Genomic DNA, 6792 nt, shown 5'->3' with positions numbered 1-6792 from the left:
GCAAACGAGCCACTCTGATCTGTGTACTCCAGGCGGCCTGGTGCTCGGTTATTACATAATGCAGAAACAGCTACACATTGAACGCACTTCATCAGTTTGGCCATTTGCACTGTAAATTTTGGTCTTTTGCCGGAGTTGAGCTTAAAGTGCAAGTGAAGTAGACAGAGCGGTCTGGGAAACGGTACGGTTAGTGAGAGGAAACCACTGCAAATCATTATTTGCTGTATAAAGGATGAAGGCTGCATTGTGTGTTTTATATTGTATACGCTATCTATAGTTTTTTTTTAAATTCACCATTCACAAAATTATTCATAGAACCAATCAACAACTTATCCTCAGGGTGAACAACCTGGTCACTCGTTACAGTTTTATATTAATACATAGCTATGATGTCGTAGTCCACCTCACTGTCTTGTGATGGTCACCTGCAAAGTCACCGATATCACCTCCTTAGTTTCTGAGCCGCAAGAGACAGGTCTGAGCACAAACATTTGTAGGTCTTTGAGGAATTAAAGCTGAACTCTGGCCTGGTGACAAAGTTGCCCTTTCAGTGGGTCACCCTTGTCCCTACAAGGATTAAAGTGATATTAAACCCTCGTTTTTCTCGTCAGAGGAGATCTGCTTGTACTTGTGTAACTTATTTTTTCTTCCCATTTCATTAATTTTTTTTAACTTGATGTACCACAGTCCCTCCCCTCCCGTTTTACGGGTGTCTCCTTTGCCTTGCAGGTCGCAAAGGAGACACCGTGCGTGCACGCTCCCAGACAGGAATTGAGCTGTGCTGTGTGCGTCCATTGACACACATAGCACTCAACAAGCCACGCCCCTGTTTCCACCTCCTCACAGTATCTTGACAGCCAGGTGCAGCGGAACATCGCTGCCCTGCCCTCAGTGGCCTTGGGATCCCTCCTCTTAACCTGGAACTTCGTGGACACATTGCAGATTGTCTGGGAGCTAGCAGCGGTGAACATGGAGTATAGGTAAGTGTTTGGAGGTGGTGACTAGTCACTCGATGTCCCGTGGCCCCTCCCTTCCTGTTTATGGGTGTCTCCTTTGCCTAGCAGGTCACAAAGGAGACACCCCTGCGTGCACGCTCCCAGCCAGGAATTGATCTGTGCTGTGTGCGTCCATTGACACACACAGCACCGAACAAACCACGTCCCTGTTCGCACAAGACCACTGGTCCTGCAATGTACATGATAATGTCAGAGAGCTGCGACTGGTAGGGCAGCGAAGTGAGGCAGCTAAATGGAGGAATCCTGCATGTATGAGGAATAAGGTGCTTCACCTTATTCCAATTCCTCTAGACCACCCATTCTCAACCAGGGTTCCATGGAAGTATGGGGTTTCTTCAAATGTGTCTGATTGACCAATTTTATAGAGCTTAAATGGACTTAAAGAGGAACCGAACTCTTGAAGCTATGGCAGGGGGCAAATGACCAGGCATCAGTATTGCCTGTGGTCTCCCTGCAGTTGATCTTTCCCCATTACTGTATACATGCCTGTGTTGCATACTCCACGTGGAGGGGGCCATTTTGGTAGAGGCAGGGTTTTGCGTCCTCATATCAGAGCCGCCAGCAAGAACAACAGTAAGGATCAAAGTAGTGGCATTACCAAATCTCACTCCAGTCCTATAGGACTGTCAATCAGAGGCTGTAGTGCTTTGGATCTCACACTTCAGATATACAGCTCTGAGTCTGTAGGCACAGAAGTGGGTAGGCACCCACCCTTCATACAAAAGGTAGATTTTTCAGGGTACTGCTTACGCACAAATAACATTAACTAAATATTCCCTATAACATAGCAAATCATTACCACTTTAACTATGTGGTTTAAAGCAACACTGCTTTCTCCTTTGTGTGCTACCTAAACTAAAACGTATATTGCAAAAGGTACCTTATGGGTTGTAGAAGTTGACAAGATGTCAACCTGAGAGAACAGTTTGTAGGTTGGCAAAGAAATTGCTGTGTGAATAATTCTGGGTAAAGAATCCCTGCCACCACCTCATGCTCATCAAGTTAAGCAAGGAGCAGGTAAATGTACTCACCTGAGGTAAGTCAATGTGCTAATATTTTATTCATTTCATTCTCCTGATGTGCAGAAAGCAGGACTTACATTTTTATTCATCACATCCGGGAGTGTCAGTGGCTGTGTGTGCAATGCATTCCCATCTCCTCCCTGGCCCTGACGTCAACCAAGGTCCTGGCAGCAGCCGGAGAAGCCTTGTGCAATAGTCAATAAATGATTTTGCAGATCATGCAAAGCTACCCTTTTCCCGGGGTAGGGAAGTTAAGAGAAAGGGAATTATTGATTTATCAGTATGTGAGTACATTTACCTGCTATGTTTAACTTAATGTGCTTAGAGTGGTTACAGGGTCTTCTGAACTGATACATGCTTTCTGGCCTACCCTCTATGGACAGAGCTATTGGCCGCTGGTCTTGGTTGGAGTCAGCGGGAGTGGGGATCAGGTAAGTGGAGGTGCTTTACAGACTACCCTAGACAAAAACAAGCAGTTAACCCTTGCAGTGAGGCTAACCTTACTGCAAGGGTTACCTATTTCTTTTTTTTAAACTGGAGTTAAGCTTTAAAGCCTGTGTAAATAATGGTTTGCCCAATGCTCTTATGATGTGGAACATCTTGTTTCTTGCTATGTGACTCACTATTAGTGATGGGCCGAACAGGCCCGTGTTCGGTTCGTATTCGAACATTCAAACGTCCGAAAAGTTTGAATTCGAACTCGAACTCAATGCAAGTCAATGGGGGTAGAACTTTCAAAAACGATTGTCCCCTTTAAGAGGGCTTATATGCAAGTTATTGGCCATAAAAGGTGGGGTTTTGGGTACTGCCCTAGGGGACAGGAATCAATGAAAAAAAAAAAAAAAACTTTTTAAAGGAGCAGTGATTTTAACATCACTTAAAAAATTCCTTCAAATATCAAAAACTGCCTTTAAAGTGGCACATCTGTACGATAACCCGCAGATGCAGCAGTGCCGTCCGTCCGTTTTTCTACTACGGGCGGACGGCAAGAGGTTAATTAAGGGGGCACCTAGATGCGCCCCACTTATGAATGAGTAAGGGGTACTTGTACCCCTACCCATTCACTAAAGGGTTAAATAAAATAGTTATTAAAAAGTCCAGTCTTTTGATCAAATCCTTTATTTGGAAAAAAACATGTTTTTGACAAGTCGTTTATTTTTTAAAAACAAAAAATGGATCCACCGGCGTAATCCATCGTCAATCACAGCGTCCAGCGTTGTCCACGACGACAACGAGACTAAATATAAAATAAAGCAATAAAGAATAAATAGAAATAATTTATTTTTAAAACGACTACCGCCGTCCTGTCCTCTCCCCACGGACTCCCGCCACATAATGTAATTTTGACAGATTCCGGCAAAACATGAACAATTGTGTAATTTGACGTCATCTGACAGGTGAGCCATGATTGGGCAAAGTCATCATGACTTTGCCCAATCATGGCTCTAACAGAGTACTAAGCCCTGATTGGGAAAAGTCTTGCACCTGACCTGGTGAAAATATAACTAACCACTACTAGCTATACCATGACCTGGATAAATGAGAACCGTCACAGTCCAGATGAATATAACTAACCAGGACTAGCTATACCTTGACCTGGTTAAATACACCCACCTGACCACTTGCCCCCTGGACCCTGTTCCTTCACTGCTACTTTGGTCACCCTCATACTCTATCCTACACTCTCTTACTCACATTTTCAATATCTCACTCTGTACTGGAATCTTTCCCTCCCCTCTGAAGCATGCCCTGGTCACCCCAATACCCAAAAAACTCTCAATGGACCCTACCGACCTCAATAATCTCAGACCTATCTCCTTACTCCCATTCACCTCCAAACTCCTAGAACGCCTCATCTACAGCTGCCTAAGTCGCCACCTAGCTGATCACAACCTTCTTGACCCCTTACAATCTGGCTTTCGCCCCCAACACTCCACTGAAACCACCCTCCTAAAACTCACTAATGACCTACTCACTGCTAAAAACAAAGGCCACTATTCCCTACTTTTGCTATTAGACCTTTCTGCTGCTTTTGACACTGTTGACATCCTGCTCCTCCTCAAAAAACTCCAGTCACTTCGACTACAAGACTCTGCTCTCTCATGGTTCTCTTCTTACCTATTCAGCATCACCTACAATTCTAAATCCTCCCCTCCTCTTGCTCTTTCTGTAGGGGTCCCCCAAGGCTTTTCTCTAGAGTCTCTCCCATCCTCTGGAATTCTTTACCCCAACCTGTCCGCCTGTCGCCCACCTTGACTGCCTTTAGGCGATCCCTAAAGACTCATCTCTTCAGGGAAACCTATCCCACCTCAACCTAACCGCTCGACTATCACGTTCTCAAACAATTCATCCCCACGCAGCTCCCTCCTCATGTATCACTTCCCCCTCCCTTTTAGATTGTAAGCCCTCAGGGGCAGGGCCCTCCTTACCATCTTGTCTTGAATTGTATTGTGATTGTAATGTCTGCCCTATATTGTAAAGCGCTGCGCAAACTGTTGGCGCTATATAAATCCTCTATAATAATAATAAGAACCTTCACAGTCCAGCTGAATATAAGTTTTGGCTTTCAATACACTTAATTTGATGTCAGGTCCCAAAACAGTGGTGATGTAACCACTTGACAACCCTAACAAGTTACACTGACACTTGGGGACCACAATATATAAACATGTTTACATTTACAGAAGCTGCCTCTTCCTAAAAACTAGGGTTGCACAGATACCAAGTACAGTACTCGGTACAAGTACGAGTACATGTACCGATACTTTTGAGCTCCAAGACTAGACTAGAGAAAAATTCAAAAATTAGGAGGCAGCTTTCATTTGTAAGGAGCACACGGAGCTCCTGGGATTTGTACATCTCTGTTTTAATGTAGGATTTAGTTTTTATAAATATAAATAAAGGGATGCGCAGATACCAGTTTTGCGAGTACTTACAAGTACTTACCGAGTACTTACAAGTACGAGTACTGATACATTTTTGTTTAGTGTCATGTGACAGTTTTTCTAAAACAATACAGACTAATGATTTCAGGACAGTGGTGGAGTGCCAGAGCCAGGTCCCAGCTGCAACCGCTGCAACCCTGGTAGTTCTCATGAAAATGCCAAGTATCTGCACTGGTACTCGAAAAGTATCTGTGCATCCCTACTAAAAACCATGATAGTCTCATCTATTGCTAGGTATAACTTTTTTTGTAAACTGTAAAGTTATAGTCTACATGTCCTTTTATGCCTTTTTGAGTTGATAAACAACCTTATAACAATAAATGTGTCTTCTGCCTAAAATAGTAGTTACATTTGTGGTCTGTGTCCATCACAGTTGCATTGCTTATGTTTACAAGCTTTATTTTTCTTGTTAACATAGAGAGCGTATACCACAAGATGAGTTATCTACATTTCAGCTTTGCTTTGTTTGTTGTCTCTGTAGAACTTCGATAACTAAGTAATTTGTAGAGACTGTACAGAAAAATTGATTTTTCTTTACTAAATGAAAAAAGAAATAAAAGCAAAAGTTGCTTTCCTTTGATATTTTTGTATTTGTTTCCATTTTGTTTTAATACTGAAAAATATTTAAACAAAAAAGGAGCCAGGAGTGAGATTTAAATATTTAATGCACATTAGCTTTTATTTTTCATGATCCCAATATACTGATGATTAACCACAAAAATCCCATAGGCTGTTATTTGGATTATTAAAAACCAGACACAAGTGGCTGAATATAAGACAAGATCTGCAAATATATAATAAATGTGTCCTTTTTTGCACAAATGTCTTTTTTATTAGGATATTTGACAGTAGTTGAGCTTAAAGGTACATTACCAACCACATTTTATATTTACATGACACTGTTCTTACTGTAGAAATATGTGTTTTGTTACAAACCTGTGTTTTCATTTCATTTGTCATATAGATATTAGCACACAAACTGGTAGTAGATGCTTACTGTATGGGTTTCACTTATAGGAAATTCCTATGCTTGTCAGCGCCATCTAGGGGCACTAGTGCCGCGTGAACGGCATCTGCACGACTATACGCCAGGCATAACTTTTATAAATGAACTCATAAGTGTCCAGTCATACTTTTTTTCTTACCCACTTTCTGGAAAGAATCTCAGTGAAGGGCTAAAGTAAAACAATTAGAAAAGGATATCATGCTGATGACTAATGGAACAAAACACAAATGCACACCGATCACTTCTTGTTGGGGCTTTTGTGTATAAAGTGTTAAGTTAACTGTACAAAAAGAGTGGTCAGACCCCTAAGCAATATTCTATACTTGACACGCACATTTACTATTCCATGCATGTTGGGCAATCTATCGATTATTGCCTTTAAGAAAGTAAAAGGAAAGGGGGGAGGGGGTGGCACTGGGTTATTGTTATTAATATCAATAGAGAGGAATATAAAACGGAATCAAAATCGCCAGACTGTGCAGGTGGTGGTGATGCCAACACTGAGCTGCCATTGCAGTTATTCATGCACCATATATTGCATAATTATATCTGTGTGTGTCACCCTGTAGTAGGCATATAAGCTTTATCAACTGCCCCCTTTCATTATGTAACTGGGGGGTCAAAGACTGGGTCTATCTGCTATGCTTCTGCTGTATAGAAATATTGTATTGTAAAACAAGACTTTTTTATATATATTGTTTTTTTTCTTGTTTGTGGGCATGTGAGTGTGAGGACTCTGTAGAAGTGGAATTAAAACTGTAATAGAAAACAACTGGCTTGATTAAGGGTAAGTGCACTCTTAG

The sequence above is a fragment of the Nanorana parkeri genome, unplaced genomic scaffold, assembly GCF_000935625.1.
Source record: "Nanorana parkeri isolate BGI_ZX_2015 unplaced genomic scaffold, ASM93562v1 scaffold182, whole genome shotgun sequence".
Taxonomy (NCBI): domain Eukaryota; kingdom Metazoa; phylum Chordata; class Amphibia; order Anura; family Dicroglossidae; genus Nanorana; species Nanorana parkeri.
The sequence above is the reverse complement of the archived record's forward strand: the minus strand, read 5'-3'. Positions refer to the sequence as shown.